Source organism: Triturus cristatus, chromosome 7, assembly GCF_964204655.1.
Source record: "Triturus cristatus chromosome 7, aTriCri1.1, whole genome shotgun sequence".
Taxonomy (NCBI): Eukaryota; Metazoa; Chordata; class Amphibia; order Caudata; family Salamandridae; genus Triturus; species Triturus cristatus.
In genome coordinates, this window is record NC_140590.1 from 912,124,581 (window position 1) to 912,143,843 (window position 19,263).

General features: G+C 47.1%; 1 long non-coding RNA gene across 1 annotated transcript in view; it reads right to left on the bottom strand.

The window, feature by feature from the left end:
* Window positions 1–6,015: 6,015 nt before the first annotated feature.
* LOC146810829 (uncharacterized) overlaps window positions 6,016–19,263 on the bottom strand; it is a 161,740-nt gene continuing 148,492 nt past the window's right edge. The window contains exon 5 of the long non-coding RNA XR_014965743.1: window positions 6,016–6,110. This is a non-coding gene — a long non-coding RNA (uncharacterized LOC146810829). The remainder of the gene's footprint in view (window positions 6,111–19,263) is intronic.

Here is a 19,263-nt window from a genome sequence, read left to right on the forward strand (position 1 = left end):
TTGTGAAACCCTCAAAAATTGGTTCGTGCTAGCTCGATTCCCCTTCACCATTCTCTCACGACCACCTTCTTTAGACCAACTACCTTCTAAGGGCCCTTGTTGGGTGGGTGAAGTCAGGAATCTAACCTCTTTCCTTTGTCCAGGCTGAAAACATCCCAACTTAATTAGCGGAAGGATGATGCAAAAACGCATGAAAATTCACAACCTATCCCCATTTATGAGTAAATATGGGTCTTTGGTCTGCCACTTGGGGAGGAGCAACTCAGGCAGGATAAACAGAAGTGAAATCCATTAAGCATTGATCTTATAAAAACATACTTCATGTGAAGTAATTCATTTAGGTTGAAACTGTGTACATATGAATTCTGAACCCATACAAATATATGTACAAAGCTGCTTCTGGGCTCTATACTATGTGCCTGTTGGAAAACGAGGCAGCATCTCTGAGTCCTGCACAAATAACATGACTACATTTGTCCTTCACTGGGAACCAAACACCCAATTGTAGCGCCTGACTCTCAGAGGGTAGCGTTGCAGAGCAGTCTGAGGCTTACTCAAGGGAGGTGGTGTGGGCTAGTAATCTCCAGTTGCAGGTGCACAAAAATAACACTCAATAATTGATTGTCCAGTCTGTACTTCGCTTTATAAAAGTAAGAGTACATTTATTAAACACTCACACTACTCAATACTATGCACCAGTTTACAAATATACATAAGCTGTTGGAATTACTTTGTGACATTGCATAACATCTCCACCCCTCCCGCAGGGGGGGTGGGGTCTAGTACCACCACTCCCATGTATGCACATCAACTTGCCCCCAATGCAGATAGTTGAACATAACCTGGAGCGAGGGCCCTGCGCACTGGCACCATCCCAGTGGCGACCCACCCCATTACCTCAACAAGCATTAAAAAGGGGTAAACCTGCCTTGGTGACACATGACCCTGACTGAGCATCTCCTACTGACCATAAAGTATGCACCTCTATATCTTAAGGGCTAGCAGTCTGGGGTCTTCACCTAAGCGCAGCAGCAAGAATCCATGTTTACGCACACTTTAGAATGACAGTACTCATCACCTTGGTTGATCATTTGAATGCATTGCAATTACAGCCCCTAAAGGCATCACAGATGAAATCACAGGATTGCACATATACAGCCAGACACCCTAGCAGGACTGTCTGGCAACATAGCCCCACTTGGCTTATGACATCTCCTTACACATGTGACTTACAGTCCCTTCAAAAGAAGTACTCCTGGCAACTACACTTCTCCTGCAGTGCGCCTCTTCACTTTAAAAGGAATCAAAGGTAAAAGCATGGGATTACGTAAATACAGCCAGACCCCCTAAGCAGGAAGGTCCAGCAACATAACTCCATTTAGCTTAACATCACCGTACACAGGTACTTCACTTTACACATGTGACTTTCAGTCCACCTAAAAAGAAATAACCACTAGTAAATGCATTTCGGTGCAATTACACCACTTGACTGCGCCCAGCTGATTCCTACAGAGAAGAAGTAGCCACTCTACATGGGTACACTTCCCGTAGTCAGCGATAACTAGTTATAAGGGGTTCTGACCAGTCCCCCCTTACTGACCAGTTATCTGCTTAGACCACCCACTCCTCCCATCCATGAAATCACCTCCCATGAGAGGGATCCCAGACTACCCTAAGAACCCTCCGGGCTCTAGGTTAGATACCTCTAGGTCAATCATGGTCTACATGGACTCAGCCTACTTATGCTCACCTTTGCCCTCGGGCATGCAACACTATGCCTACCCCTTCTCTGGACAAGGGTCCAGTGCCTCAGCACCGATGCGGTCTTCTGGGATAGGTGTAAATCCCATCCCCTGGGTCACTAGCTGGTCTCCCTTCCAGAGTTTGTTCCAACCAGTACCCTCTCTCCGTTTGGTCCTTGCACCCCAAAGATGCAACCTCTCTGGACCCTCACCCGGCCGCTGAGGTCATTCTGCTGCCACCACCCTTTCGGGATGACTGTCTTCCCTGAAGAAAGCACAGCCACTCATGCTTTTCCTACACAGAAAGGCACCCTTTGGCCACTGGCCTGGCTCCCTGATAGGAGCTCAGAACCGGCCTCACCACCACACTGGCAGTGCCAGGGAGGAACACTGAGGGTGCCTCATCAGACATCCTACAGCTCATTCCCCCCTTCAGTAGCTCCGCAAGGAAACTACCCTGGGAACCTAGACCCATTCTTTGTTCTCCGCTGCGACAACAGGGCCTATGCACGCTTCCCTCAGAGAGGTGCGCTCTCCTCCTGGAGTACCCTTAGAGAGCCTGTGGGCCCCGAGTTAGCTAGACCCAGGCCCACCTCTCATGGCTCTCCCTGCAGCGCCTTGAGAGACCGCCAAGGGACCTACATGGTCCCTGGATGGCCTGCACCACCCCTTCTGAAGAGCAGGGTCCATTTACTTAAGATAGGCCCCACCTGCCTTTAGGGTAGTACTACCACTCTCAGCCCGGGACCCTAAAGATCCCAGCTAGGCCTGCACCACCCCTTCGCGAAACACAGGGTCCCTTCACTTAAGATAGGCCCCACCTGTGTTCAGGGTGATACTACCTGGCAGAAGTCCACCTCCTGCCTCGAGCTAGGGGATCACCCCCATGCTCCTTGTCCTGGGGTTCAAATTCCACAGGGCCTACCTGACTGGTCACCAGCCACCCGACCCTGACACCTCAGGGTCCACCAGTAACCCTTCACCTGGAACTAGGGAGCACATCGCCCCCACTCAGATCTCCACTGGGTCAGTTACCTAGCCCACCTAGGGTACCTAGGGGCTACCACTACACACCATCACTCAAGAACTACCCTCCTTGGGGGCCACCCACTACCAGGGGCCACCCCGGGATTGCTCACCTCCCCACCAGTTAACCTGGGGGACCTGCCGGACACCCAACTCTACCACACCTTCTTCCCACCGTGATGTAGGTATTAGTTGCTGTCCCTATCTCTTGAGGAGACACCCTCCTCATGCAGGTGTAATGTATGTAGTGTTAGGGTTCAAAGGTGTACAGTGTGGCTTAGAACATTTGTATGCAATCATTTCCTGGAAAGCACCATCCCGCTAGCACATGATAATCAACATAGCGCGGTCATATCAATACAGTTTACATTTAAACCATAATAACTTCACATGACATATATGGGCACGGGGCTTTCCTTTCCCATACCTTTAGTTCACATAACCAAAACTTTGAACCCTTCTCAGAGCCTTGCGCTCTTCCATTTGCTCATTGCTGCATAGGTAATGTGTGGCAAAACTGGACTTATCAAATGCTATAAATGCGCACCAGAATGGAATACTATGTTTCCCGCCGCTAGACACCAATGTTGGAAAACGAGGCAGCATCTGTGAGGCCTGTACAAATAACATGACTACATTTGTCCTTCACTGGGAACCAAACACCTAATTGTAGCGCCTGACTCTCAGAGGGTAGCGTTGCAGAGCAGTCTGAGGCTTACTCGAGGGAGGTGGTGAGGGCTAGTAATCGCCAGTTGCAGGTGCCCAAAAATAACACTCAATAATTGATTGTCCAGTCTGTACTTTGCTTTATAAAAGTAAGAGTACATTTATTAAACACACACACTACTCAATACTATGCACCAATTTAAAAATATACATAAGCTGTTGGAATTACTTTGTGACATTGCATAACATCTCCACCCCTCCCGCAGGGGGGGTGGGGTCTAGTACCACCACTCCCATGTATGCACATCAACTTGCCCCCAATGCAGATAGTTGAAGATAACCTGGAGCGAGGGCCCTGCGCACTGGCACCATCCCAGTGGCGACCCACCCCATTACCTCAACAAGCATTAAAAAGGGGTAAACCTGCCTTGGTGACACATGACCCTGACTGAGCATCTCCTACTGCCCATAAAGTATGCCCCTCTATATCTTAAGGGCTAGCAGTCTGGGGTCTTCACCTAAGCGCAGAAGCAAGAATCCATGTTTACGCATACTTTAGAATGACAGTACTCATCACCTTAGTTGATCATTTGAATGCATTGCAATCACAGCCCCTAAAGGCTTCACATATGAAATCACAGGATTACGAATATACAGCCAGACACCCTAGCAGGACTGTCTGGCAACATAGCCCCACTTGGCTTATGACATCTCCTTACACATGTGACTTACAGTCCCTTCAAAATAAGTACTCCTGGCAACTACACTTCTCCTGCAGTGCGCCTCTTCACTTTAAAATGAATCACAGGTAAAAACATGGGATTACATAAATACAGCCAGACCCCATAGCAGGAAGGTCCAGCAACATAACTCCATTTAGCTTAACATCACCTTACACAGGTACTTCACTTTACACATGTGACTTTCAGTCCACCTAAAAAGAAATAACCAATAGTAAATGCATTTCGGTGCAATTACACCACTTCACCTCCAGGAGATGACCTTCTCCAGACATCCTCAACTCAGCCCTTCACTCCATGATGCACTTCATAGTACACCCTCATCTGTAGAACATAAGTTCCAGCCTAGAAGGTGTTAAAGGCTGGCTGAGCCCTTGAGGGGTTATTCTTTCAGATGCCCCATGAAACTTAGGGGTGGACTGTTCTTCTTTATGCTGGGGGAGACTGCGCTGCTCCTGCAGCCCCTCTGCACCCCTTTTCACACGTGAGGGTGACCCCCCTCCTCTGGGGGCCACAAAGCACCAAAACGGCAGATTTCCAAATGCCTGGTGAGGCATTATGGGGCGCTTCATGCTCCTCTTTTCCAGCCCCAGCCACTGGGAACACTCTCCTCTGCCCTCTGGGTCTCTGAGAGGGTAGATTCAGCAGTGTGCGGTCTTCACTGGCTCCCTGCACCAGCCTTTCGCCAGGCTCGCCTTCTGGGCCTCTCTCCCTGCGCAGAGGCCCCTGCTTCTGTGCACCAGTCCTGGGCTCTTCTTCTGGTGCTGATAGGGTCCTGGGGGCAGTCAGGGGGTCTCTCCTTCCAACTGCCCATTGTGCCAGGTTCCAGCACCTTCACCCTCAGCAGACCACACCCCAGAGAGACCTTCTCTTCCTGTGCAAGCACTTTTAAAAAGTTGAGTAGGGGGCTGGCAGGTAGTCTCTGTTGGTCCTATCAAACAGCGACACATCACGTCCCTGCCCCTGCTCCTTCCTTCTTGTCCAGTCTCTGAGCTTGTACAAAATGGCGTCCTCCAGGGTTTCTGCCACATGTCTCGGAAGCACCTTCCCCCCAAGCTGCCTTCCCTCCTTGGTGCAGCCTGGTGCCTGGCACCCAGCGACAGCGGTTGATGGATTGGCCTGTAGCCCCACCCATCTTCTCTTCGTGGAGAGGAGGCCCTCGCTTGTGGAAGAAAGGTTATCAATCCATCCATCTGAGGTCAGCCCTCAGCCTGGGTATGGCTGGCTCAGAGAAATATGACCCAAAAGCAGTACAAATATGACTTTGGGCTCTGCAGAATACTTATTTTCACATTCGCTACATTGGACTTAAGTGCGTGTCTGGAATCTGTAGTCCTAATGGAAGTTAATCTAGCCATGGGCTCCACATCCCCATAGGGGAATAATGAAGTGAAAACACAGTTAAACACACTGACTTTTCCTGGCATGTTTCTTTCCAGTGTATGAAGAATATTCCATGTCACCACCCAATACTGCATAAGTCCTGCCACACCATTCACTTTGTAGCTGCTCCTGGACTGTGCATGCTATAAATCTCCCCTGCGCAGCCCGTACACGTGTGCACACACATGTACACATGTGTCTGCATGTAACCCGCCCGGTGTCTCTTACTCCAGCTGCTGCGCAGTGGCCTGGGCAAGCCAGGGGAACACCAGTAAAATCCCCATGCAGTCTCTTACATCCTGAGTTCACTGTGGGTTAGTCACCTTCTAACAGTGCCTTATAGGAAATATACATTTATCAAATTTAGCCATAGAGTGCAGGCTGCCTGTCAAGGCGCTAGAGTCGGCATGCATTAATAAAAAGGGACATTCATTACCTACCCATCTGGGGCGTCATCACAGTCCTTGCTTCTTGAGGGATCACCACATTCTTGATTCAGTTGCAAGGTCCAAAGATGGCAGAAGTATTGCAGCATATAAGAGATGTGCTGATGCTTGAACAATAAGATGATTTCTTTAGTTTCATAATCATTGCATTTACACAAATCTATAAGATCCATCCTAGAAATATAAACAAAGGATGTGGAAAAAGATTGATTCCCGTGGTTTCTGGCAAAACAATACATGATATAAATTCTGAGTCTCGATTTATGCAAGTAGTTTAAGTGAATTCTGTTATGGCCAGTACGTCATCTACCCAGGATGCCACACGTAAAACAATTGACCGTTCATTAAAAAGCATTTATTCCGGAGCAGATTTTTATTTGGATACCGCTGCATATGCCACACAGACACTATTAAAAGATTTTCAAACCTTATATGATGGAGTGCAAATCATTTCAACATTGCGCTGAGCTGTTATCAAGTATGGGGTCGATGGGAAGATTTCTCTCACGCAATATGTATACCTGCACGTCACCAGTTTCCTAGTCATCGTATAAAGGCATGAGTTTTCCCAATTAATCTTAAGGTCCAAATGCTTCCCAAACCGGTCCAGCACTTCCATTAGCCCCAAAAGCGATTTCTGGGGATCACGAAGGTAAACAAGAGCGTCAGCTGCTTAAAGCGAGACTAATTTCCATTCTCCACCCTAAATGATGCCCCATTCCGATGTCCTACTGCACAGTAAGCAAGCCAATGGCTCCATCGCAAGAGCCAAGAGGATTAGAGACAGAGGGCAGCCCTGTCTCGTACCGCGTGCTACCTCGAATTCGTCCGAGAGCACCTTCCCTACATACACCATGAACACCAGCTTTGTGTATAATAGGCGCACCCAATTTCGATATCAGGAGCCCAGTCCCAATTTTTGCAATACCGTCTGCAAATATGGCCACCCCAGGGTGTTGAATGCCCACCTCTGCACTCACAGCCCTCCACTGCATTCATCAAGGTGAGTAGTCTCCACAGACTAATAAAGGTGATGCATGCTGGTATAAACCCGTTTTGATCTGGGTGTACCAAGGCTGGCAGCAGGAGCAGTAATCTGTTAGCCAGAATGTGGTTGAGTATTTTATAGCCCTGATATAGGGGTAAAAAAGGGAGATAGGAATGGACGTCTTGTAGGTACTCTTCATGAGGAGTACCACTGTCAATGCCTCTCTTACTAAGTGTGGAAGCTCCCCCCTCTGCTGGGCTGCCTGGTACATGATAAAAATGTCTCCACCAAGGTTGCCCTGCAGATCACAAAGAGCTCGCTCGGTAGGACCTCCAGACATCGTATAACCCGCCATCTGGGACATTGCAGCACGGACCTCCTGTATTTAAAAGGCTTGTCCGATTCTCATCTGTATAGGGGTTGACAGAGGGCACAGCTATCCACCCAGTTATTCCTTCAGTCCTTCACCTCTTGTGCTACATACTGTCAGGTATAGAACAACACTTTGCAAATTGCCTTCTGTGTGTTAACCACCTACACATTTGGGTCTCCTATGGCCCCTATAGGTAGTCTGTCCTCTCCTGATCTTAGTAGCCAAGCGAGCATTCTGCATGCCTTGTAGCACTTCGTGTGCTTTTGTGCTATGTATGTCCTGTATGAGATGCATCCAAACCTATGTCATATTTACACGTGGCACCTTGGGAGCTCGGACAGGGCCTCCGCCTCATCTTCTATTCTTATCATGTGCTATTCCGCTCTTTTCAACTCGTCCTCTATTTGGGACAGCTGCCTGTGCAATGATGTTTGTACCACCCATGTGATTTCAATTAAAAGCCCCTGATCTACCTTAAATGCGTCCCACATAACTGTCTTATTTCTGGCTGTTGTCTCATTGTCTGTGAAGTACTGCTGTATATGTGTGCCAATTTGCTCCCAGAAGGGATCATCTGTTAATGCATCAGTTCGCAGTGTCCATGTGGGCACTCGTAGCCTGTCCTCCCACCCCCATTCCAGTGTCCGCTTCAGTGGGTTGTGGTCAGAACAGGTGTGCCCCAGGTATTCCATGGATATTGCATTTGTTTAAATCTCTTGCTCTTAAAACATGTTGTCAAAAGAAAAGGCTTCAGTGGAGCAATGGCTTAGGATAGCCACGACAAGTGTGGTACTGTCTGCTTGGTCATATCTGAACTCTTAATTTGCCATTTCCTCAGCTTCTGGAATCCATCAACCAGAAATCTAAAGATAGTGATTCTGGTCTTCAACCATATGAAGATGCAATTTGCTTTGTGGTTGACTGAGTTAAATCTTCTGAAAGTTTTTTTTTGTCTCTAACAATTCTGAAGATTTCAACCATAACAATAGTGCTGTTAGCTGGGGAGCAACTCTAGAGGGTCACCTAGCTCAAGGTTACTTGTCGGTGAAGTAGTAGTCACCTCCACCTGGAAAGAGTTCTGGGCAGGGTTACAGAGTCTTCTAACATTTGCTGTAGTGCTCCAGAAATCAAGGTGTAATTGTGAGAATGGACAACCAAGTTGCACGGTTTTACTCAAATTGCCCAGGGGCACACATTCTGATGGTCTAGCTGAGCACATGCAGTGGGATTATGGACAGGGATAAATCTGATCTCCTTAATGGCATGTTATATCCCAGGGGATATAAAGCATTTATATGGAAAACTTGAGCAGGCACTTCACATACTCCACGAATTTCCATCTGTAATTGGAAGTATTTCAGATTCAAGCTCATTATGTATGTGTCTTGTAAAGCGCACTGCTGCCCTGAGGCGTCGTGGCGCTGTAGACCGCTGGGGAACCCGTCCTGGCTATCCCTGTGAGATGGTCCCTCCTGGGTATCTCCAAGGTGAAACCAGGCATCCCCGGCGAATGTGGGGGGCCGTTGTGGAGATGAGGCAAGCTAATGCCCAGAGTTGCCGAGTGTGTTCCTGGTTAGAGTAGGTACCGAGGCGAGAATTATCGAGTCCGTTTTGACCCTGGTCCACGACCCTGCCGCGTCGGGAATTGAACCCTGGTCGCTGGCCGATTCTCTGCTTGCGGATCTGCCGCCTCTAACCAGTGAGCCACACCTCTCCACGAGGAATTAGATGAGGAATCTATGGATAGAGCTCTCTGCATCCTGAGAGGAAGCACTGTCTTAAGTATCTGGAATTAAAACCGGTTGCCCTCCTAAAACTGCTGTTCACGGCTTACCAGCTGGAAAATTAAATCTTCCTAGACATTCACCCAAAGTGACAGGGTTCATTAAGCACAGGAATTAAACATTTATATCGAGCTGGGCAAGAGTACACTTCAAAATATAATTAAATGACAAAAAGTCCCAGATTGCAAACTAACATGTCTCTTTATTCTTCATCAAGTAACACATAACCAGCATGTTACGTTCCCTTTTGACAATTCAGTGCTTCTTCAGGGCTGTACAGCAAGATAAAAACAAACTACTGTTAATACACAAAAATAATCACATAGTTAAAATTGTAAAAGCTGGGGTAATTGGAGCACAGGAGATAGCTATAAGCTATATAAACAGACCCTCGTGGGTCCTGAATGAGTCTGGTCGCCTCAGTGATATTGATTAGGGAAGTGGGTTGTCGCATAGCCTAAAATTAATTTCTTGGAATATAAATGGGTTTGCAGGGCAAATAAAGACTGAAAGCATAAAATATGCTGCACTGCAGGCAGACATTATTTGCCTGCAGGAAACTTGACTATGGGACAACACCCCGGTATTCGAAGGTTTGTACAACATCATAAACCTGCCAGTAAAAAAAAGATTTGGACGACGATCCGGGGGGATTATGACACCTCCACTAGGATGGCAAAAAAAGTTTCACGGTCGGTCACGTTGGTTCAGCCCTCGGGATCGGATTGTTGCTAATAGGGTTCCACCTCTTGATATACCCAAGCCTGGATGCCGTAACGGCACAGGTCATTAGGAGGATCAAGTGAGGGAAGGAAAGGATGGGTACAGCAGGGAGGGAGACCTGTAAAACATAAGGAACATGATCAGTACCCTACCTAGCTTCCCTAACGTTCAGTCCCTTAACCTTCCCTGATACATAGGAACATCTCTGTACCTGTAAAGAAAATAGAACAATCGGCTTCTTTGGCGTACTCTATATGGTGGTTCTAACAGTGAGTCTCCGTGGTCTGACTACATAAATGGATACATAAACATAAAAGCATCATAGAATAATACCACAGCGTCAGCACTGAGCACAGCTACATATTTAGACATCCAACGCAACTGCGTAAATCCCCCCTTCAACACCTACCCCCAATTAGGGCACAACCTTGCTTCACAGGGAGAGCGCGTAACCGCTACCTTGGGATGTATCCCTGTTCAGAAAGGAGTCAAGAACATACATACATCAAGACTGACACAGACGTGTTGACATATAGAGTTATCGCTAGAGCCCTTCCTCTAATTGAGGCCGGTGAAACTGATGGAGGACTTTCGTAATGAAGATCAAACAAGCAAAGGAAAACGCTGGGTGTCCCAGATGATAGTCTGAGAATATATGAGCTCGGGTTCCTCTCGTTACCACCAGAAAGTTTTGTGGCTATTCTCTGAGGATTACGAGTCTGAGGAGGACGGGAAATGAGCCTGAATGTCTCCGTCCAATTTCTATGACTGAGGTTGCTATGATTGTAGCGGAAGAAGTAACTGCTACTCAGGAGACGATGGCTCTCCCTCCCCTACCTCCGCAAGAGCCAGCTCTGAGCTCACCAACGGAGTAGGGGCTGTGTATCACAACAATAAGTTTCACAGGGTTGGTGCACCGCACCCTTACCAGACCTTCGGGTCGATACGAGGCCCCCTCGGCAAAGGAGCGAACTTAGGCACAACTTGGAACTCCGGACGAGCAGGAATCTCCACTGGATGCGCCCGTCGATGCTGCGGTCGTTGGAAAGAATTTCCGACGCGTTGTGGTCCGGCGCTGGCGTCTAAGTAGCAGACGCGTTCCGGTGACGTTGCTGTTTCGCGCACCACGTGTACGCTCCTTGGGCTTCTGGGATACGTAGTCTTGGGGAGGGGTTTCTGACCGTAACTTCTCGAGCGCGCTCAAGTACGGTCCATAACAGTACATCCCCCCTTTCAGCGAGAGCGCGCTAGAGGACTGGGCTTCTGTGGGTTTTTCTTATGGAACGCGTTCACCAGCCGGTTAGCGTGAACGTTGCTTGCGGGTTCCCATGAGTCTTCTTCGGGTCCGTACCCCTTCCATGCAACTAGATACCATAATTTTCTTCGATAGAACTTGGAATCTTTAATTCCCTTTACCTCGTATTCAGGAACGTCTCCCACCATGACAGGGTGGGGGCGTACCACACCAGCCGAACTTGCAGGTTTCAATAGCGAAACATGAAACACTGGGTGGATCCGTAGGTGTGAGGGTAAACGTAACTTAATGGTTACTGGACTGATACATTTCTCTATCTTGTATGGGCCTATATATTTAGGATTGAACACGCTATGCTTCTTGAAGCGAAAGTTCCGTGTTGATACCCAAACGGCGTCTCCTTTCTGGTATATAGGCCCGGGTCTTCGGTGTTGATCCGCAACTATTTTGTACTTAGATTTCGTGATTTGTAGATTCTTTTGTGTAGTCTCTAGTATTTCTCGAATGTGTTTCACTCTTTTTGAAACTTCAGGTACACTGGCTGTGTCATTCGGGTGAATAAAGGGTAAGAACCTGGGATGGTGTCCATATGAGCAGTAGAATGGTGAGGTCTTCGTGGAACTGTGGGTGGCGTTGTTGTACGGGATTTCCGCTATCCACAAGTGTTCTACCCACTTCTCGGTGCCTTGGTTCACATAACACCGCAGATATTGTTTGAGGGTCTGATTGAGGCGTTCGGTTTGCCCATCCGTTTGCGGATGATAACTCGTGGATAGGGCGGTGTTAATATGGAGAGCGGAACACCATTGTTTCCAGAACCTTGCTGTGAACTGGGATCCCCTGTCTGACACAATGACCCGGGGTATTCCATGTAATCTCACAATGTTTTTCATCATCAGGATGGCCAGTTGTCCAGCCGTGGGAACTGCCTTGCAAGCCACAAAATGCCCCATCTTGGTTAGGAAATCTATGACCACCAGGATCACGGTGTAACCGTTATCTGCGGGTAATCCTACTATAAAGTCCACTGAGATGTTCTCCCACGGATAGCTAGGAGTGGGGAGAGGCTGTAATAGTCCTTGTGGGCGTTGATGGTCTGCTTTCATTGTGGTACATATCTCAGTCCTTGACCCATGATTTCGTATCAGGCCTCATGGACGGCCACCAAAACTGTCGGTTGAGAAGGCTAATGGTTTTCTCTGTTCCAAAGTGCCCCGCACTTGGGGATTTGTGGCACCAATTAAAGGCTTGTTTCCGGAGTCGTGTAGTAGGGAGCAACAGGCGCCCTTGGTTCATCGGGAAGCCTTTCTTGATTTGCCATTCTCTATGACTTTTCAGCCATGTCCTCCAGACTCCTGTAGATACTCCCTTGAGTACTCGTTTAAGAAAGATATCCGGTTGTATGACCCCTATTATTTTTGAGAGGTGAATGATAGACTGTTCCTGTGTCTCTTCTTCCAAGGGGGTCGTCTGTCGGGTTAGCGCATCTGCTTTGCGGTTTTCCACTCCTGGTCTGTACGTGATAATGAAATTATATTCCGAAAAGAATAGCATCCACCGTAGTTGTCTTGGGGTTAGGTGTCGTGCAGCCGTCATGAACTGCAGATTTCTGTGGTCAGTGTATACGGTAATGACGTGCCTAGCCCCCATCAGGAAGTGTCTCCATTCCATGAAGGCAACTTTTATGGCCAACAGTTCCTTTTCTGAGATATTGTAGTTCTTCTACGCATCATTTAGTTTCTTTGACATAAACGCCACTGGGTGTAGCTGCCCAGTGGTGGAGTGTCTTTGTGATAATACCGCCCCTAAGGCGACGGCTGATGCGTCGGCCTCAACAATGTAAGGTTTTTCAGGGTCGGGATGGGCCAGGACTGGGACTGTCACGAAGGCGTTTTTCAACTCTTCAAAGGCCGCTTGTGCTTCTTTCGTCCACAGGTACTGGTGGTTTTTCCGTAGCAATTGTGTTATTGGCGCTACAAGGTTAGAAAATTGATAAATGAAGCGCCGGTAGAAATTGGCGAACCCTATGAAACATTGTACTTCCCTTACGTTCAAGGGGGTTGGCCAGTCCTTAATGGGTGCTATCTTTCTTTCTGCCATCTCTTGTCCGTGCGGGGTGAGCATCACCCCCAAGAACTCCACTGTGGTCACGTGGAATTCACATTTGGTCAATTTGCAGAAGAGGTGGTGCTGTCGTAGGATCTGCAATACCTTTTTCACGTGTTCCACGTGACTTTCTGGATCCTCAGAATAGACGAGAATGTCATCTATATATACAATCACGTAGTGGTCCAAAATGTCTCTTAGTACATCGTTCAAAAAATATTGAAACGCGGCCGGGGCGTTGCATAGCCCAAACGGCATGAACAGGTATTCATAAAGGCCATAGCGGGTGTTGAATGCCGTTTTCCATTCGTCGCCCTCCCTCATTCTTACCAGGTGATAGGCCCCCTTGAGGTCGAGCTTCGTGTAAATCGTGGCCTTCTTTACCTGTTCAAGCAATACGGGGATCAGAGGTAAGGGGTAACGATTCTTCACTGTGACGGCGTTTAGCGCCCTGAAGTCTATACAGGCGCGTAGCTCGCCGTTAGCCTTGGGTATGAAGAAGAGCGGCGAAGCAGCTGGGGATTTGGAAGGCCGAATGAATCCTAAGCTCACATATTTATCCAGGTATTGCCGAAGATGCTTGTTCTCTGGTTCTGTTAAGGCGTAGATTTGACCACTTGGCACTATGGCTCCCGGCACCAGATCTATTTGACAGTCATACTGTCTGTGAGGTGGAAGTTCTTCCGAGTGTCCCTCGTTGAATACCTCACGGTAATCGTGATACTCTTTGGGCAATTGAACGTCTTTCTCCGCTGCTGTGGCGATAATTAATCTTGAGGCTAGAGCGGTAGCAGGACCTTCCCATCGATTGCGGCAGAACGCCTGGCAATAGGGCGAGTTCATGAGCACGGTACGGGCCTCCCAGTCGATAGCTGGGTTGTGGCGCCTCAGCCAGGGTAGTCCTAGAATGATTCCATACTGCGGGCAGGAATCCGGTTAAAAGACAAGAGTTTGCGGTGAGATGTGCCATATTGTACCTGAATCTCTTCGGTGTTATACCCTACTGGTCCTGTGGTCAGTTCCCTACCATCCACTGCATATATTGGTTCGTGCCTGGTTTTCGGTACTAGCTGCATATTTCTGCGTCTTGCTTCTTCAATATCCATAAAGACCCCTGTGGCTCCGGAGTCGATCATGGCTGTCATTCCAACCCATTCCGTCTTTATACACAGTACCAAGGAAATGAACAAGTGGCCTTGTTCCACCATCATAGGACTGCACAATGAAGGGATATACTTTGCTCCCCGAGAAGCCCCTTCCTCCCTTCTTGGTTCCTTTAGTTTTCCGGGGCCTTGTCCCCCACGGCCATTGCTGCCTTGCCCTTGAACCTATTGGTCTTTGGTTTCACCGGACATTCTTTAACAAAATGCCCCTTTTTGCCGCAGTAAAGGCACAAGCCTTGTTTGCGTCTGGTTTCTTTTTCCTCCAGGGTGAGAGCAGCCCTTATTGACCCTATGTCCATTGGTTCTCCTGAAGGCACCACACGAGCCTCTGGATATCTAGACCGCTCTAACTGGGGCACCTTTCTTTCTTTCCTCTTGTGGTCGCCTTGGCGTTCACTCAACCGATGGTCCAGTCTTAAGACCAGATTGATCAGATCCTCACAAGTAACTGGCTGAGGGTCTATCTGCGCGATTATATCTTTCATGTCTTCTCTCAGTCCCTGATGGAATATGGCCGCTTGTTTCGCTTCTGGCCACTTGGTTTCTGTTACTAGCCTTCGAAAGGCATTAAGGTACGTTATTAAATCCTTATTACCTTGCCTCAACTCTAAGAGTTCTCTGTCGGCTGCGTACGACTCGGTTCTCCTGTCAAACACCCTTAGGAACTCGGCCCTGAAATCTTCCCAATCATATAGGAGTGGATCGTCGTGTGTTACCAATGGTACAGCCCACTGAGCGGCATCCCCCGCCAGGTAGGAAATAAGAAAGGCGACTCTCGCTTGGTTAGTAGGGAAAGATTTTTGCTTACAGGAGAAATGAAGCAGGACCTGCGTTCAAAACACCTGGACCTTGCTTGATTCCCCATGAAATCTCTCAGGTGTGGCGAGGGGTACTGAAACAGGCATTTCCACCACTACAGCACTTGTTGGTACCGCTGCGGTTGTAGACATGCCTCCCGCATTGAAGGGGTTAGGTTGCATACTTTCTACTCTAGCTCTGAGATCTGCTGTTTCTCGTCTGGACCCGGTTAGTTCTACCTGCATACTAGCAAGAGCCGTCAATACATCCTCTAGCGTAGCCATCCTCACAATCCGACCAGGAGGGCTCAATTCGTGGGTCGGAAATTCTGTCACGGTCGGTCACGTTGGTTCAGCCCTCGGGATCGGATTGTTGCTAATAGGGTTCCACCTCTTGATATACCCAAGCCTGGATGCCGTAACGGCACAGGTCATTAGGAGGATCAAGTGAGGGAAGGAAAGGATGGGGACAGCAGGGAGGGAGACCTGTAAAACATAAGGAACCTGATCAGTACCCTACCTAGCTTCCCTAACGTTCAGTCCCTTAACCTTCACTGATACATAGGAACATCTCTGTACCTGTAAAGAAAATAGAACAATCGGCTTCTTTGGCGTACTCTATATGGTGGTTCTAACAGTGAGTCTCCGTGGTCTGACTACATAAATGGATACATAAACATAAAAGCATCATAGAATAATACCACAGCGTCAGCACTGAGCACAGCTACATATTTAGACATCCAACGCAACTGCGTAAATCCCCCCTTCAACACCTACCCCCAATTAGGGCACAACCTTGCTTCACAGGGAGAGCGCGTAACCGCTACCTTGGGATGTATCCCTGTTCAGAAAGGAGTCAAGAACATACATACATCAAGACTGACACAGACGTGTTGACATATAGAGTTATCGCTAGAGCCCTTCCTCTAATTGAGGCCGGTGAAACTGATGGAGGACTTTCGTAATGAAGATCAAACAAGCAAAGGAAAACGCTGGGTGTCCCAGATGATAATCTGAGAATATATGAGCTCGGGTTCCTCTCTTTACCACCAGAAACTTTTGTGGCTATTCTCTGAGGATTACGAGTCTGAGGAGGACGGGAAATGAGCCTGAATGTCTCCGTCCAATTTCTATGACTGAGGTTGCTATGATTGTAGCGGAAGAAGTAACTGCTACTCAGGAGACGATGGCTCTCCCTCCCCTACCTCCGCAAGAGCCAGCTCTGAGCTCACCAACGGAGTAGGGGCTGTGTATCACAACAATGGGTTTCACAGGGTTGGTGCACCGCACCCTTACCAGACCTTTGGGTCAATACGAGGCCCCCTCGGCAAAGGAGCGAACTTAGGCACAACTTGGAACTCCGGACGAGCAGGAATCTCCACTGGATGCGCCCGTCGATGCTGCGGTCGTTAGAAAGAATTTCCGACGCGTTGTGGTCCGGCGCTAGCGTCTAAGTAGCAGACGCGTTCCGGTGACGTTGCTGTTTCGCGCACCACGTGTACGCTCCTTGGGCTTCTGGGATACGTAGTCTTGGGGAGGGGTTTCTGACCGTAACTTCTCGAGCGCGCTCGAGTACGGTCCATAACAAAAAGGGAAGTTAATAACTACATCCTGTAAATGGGTGTTGGTTAGTGAGATATCCCTACTGGTTTCTGAAATGTTGAATGACCATTTGATTCTAGTGAACATCTACTTACAATGGGGCTCTCAAGGGAGTACGAAATGGAAATGGGGCTATTTAAGGATGTTATGAATTCTTTGAGTGAAAAATATGGAAACTATTTGTTGGTCATCATGGGTGATTTCAACCACAAATTAAATCCCCAAAAACTAGACCCTTGGTTCAAAGAAATCCTAAAAGCTTATGATATAATGCCAGCAGATTGCCCTATTTGCACCACGAATAGACAAGATGAAGCCCTTGGGAAATTCTTAGGATCATCCCAAAATCCTGGAGGGGGGGCTGTGATTAGTCCTCTTCACAAGAAAGGTGACAGGAAGAATTACAAATTGATTAATCTGCTGGATATTGGAGCGAAAGTGTTCTCTAAAATAATCCTTGGCAGATTGAAGGACTGGGTGGAGCAACACTCGATCATGCCAGTGGAACAAGGAGGTTTTAAGGAGGGTCACTCCACGATTGACCATTGCTTCGCCTTATGGGCGCTAGCTCGGAAGTCCATGGAGCAGCAAGGTAGATTATACTGCTGCTTTGTTGACTTTCATGCGGCTTTTGTCCTAGTGGATAGGGAGTGCCTTTGGGAGACGTTAAGTAGCTATAATGTTCCGGAGGAGCTCCTAGTAATAATTCAGGAGTTGCATAGTCAGAACTGGGTCCAGTTCATTAAACATACAATGGGGGGCCTGACACCGGAAATAGCGATCAATAATGGCCTAAGACAGGGTTGCGTATTGGCCCCACTTCTTTTTGCATTCTTTCTTGCAGATCTACCTTCTTTTTTGATGACTGATAGAAGTGCAAGCCCAAAAGTAAATGGGAAGCATTTGTCCTGTCTACTGTATGCAGACGATTTAGTAATTCTTGATCAGACAGAGTTGGGTCTGCAAAGGAAGCTAAATGCGTTCAGCACATATTGTGCAACTAAACGCCTTACAGTGAACATGGATACAACAAGAATCCTGTGCTTTGGGAAAAGAAAAGTTTAACTGGTTTTTGGGGCAAACAAAACTGGAGATTGTCAACGAGTATAAATATCTTGGAATATGGTTTGACAAGTCTCTAAAATGTGGCACACATCTGGAGGTCCAGAAAGTAAAAGACTTAGCCTCTGTTTGCGGGTTGAAAAAATGTAATCGTAGTTATGGTGCCATGTCCCATAGACCATTGTTGATGGCCTTCAATGCAATGATCCCCCCGCAATTGCAGTATGGAGCACAATTTCTATGCCTAGGTGGGAAAAGTACCTGGGACAGTGAGGAAGGGAAATGTTTAAAATCATTTTTGTCATTGCCAAGCTCATCAATGATTCAGGCAATTAGACTGGAGCTAGACGTGACCTCATGGAACGTCCAGGTGCAAGTGGGTTTACTTAGATTTTGGAAACGCTGGGGTCAGGAGAAGATATGAAAGTGTCACGATGGTGTATGAAGGAGATTCAACTGAGTGAATTAGATTCGGGCTAAAACAATAAGAAAGAAACTCTATTCCATCTGTGAAAAGTTGAAGGTGAAAATTGATCCGCAGTCCCTGTATATTGATGAATAAAAAAGTGTACTCAAATTTTTAGGGAAGGAAATGTCTAGAATGAATGACATTGAGTACCTGATAAAGAGAGAGTCTGTGCAGTTCATGATAAATAGCTGGAGGAAAGAAAATTGTTATCCCTATCTAGACACCCTACCAAATCAATGGTTCAGAATGGAAGTATTAAGGCTGAGAATCGGTATCATTCCTGCTTGGTTAAATGACAAAATAAAAAGGGAACTGATACAACCAGACAGTAGATGCACATGCAGGATGGGCATGAAATGCAATTACTTACACATTTTAATGGACTGTCACAAATTGTTAGCCCAGCAAAAACTGTTTTTACGACCAATTTTCTTAAAATATGGTATTAGGTCACGTACGCAAGCAATCGAGTTCCTACGGACATGCATTATCTTGATATCCCAATAGCTGTGGCGAAGTTTATTCAGGCTGCTGAAAGGTTTTTTTATGGAATAGGGAATGGAGGGCTAGGTTGAGTAATGATGTATAGGGATATAAGTTTGTTCCTTTTTATAAGTTTTAAAATAGGATTTTAATACTATTTGGATCATATATGCGATATTTGAATGTGTTTTTAACTTATGTATGGAATTGTTTTTTATCAAAACTGAGATGGATTATAAGAAAATTAGCCTCCTAAAATGGAATGAGATGATGAATTTGTATAATTTTTAGAATTTTATACAAAATGTCGTGTTTTATGTGGTTTAAAGATCAATGGTCTAAATAAACTTTACTTTTGATTGATTGATTGACATAGTTAAAACACAATTAAAAGTTAAATAGATATATATGAAATCTATCCCAATACCTCAACTGAGGTTAACAAAAAACAATCT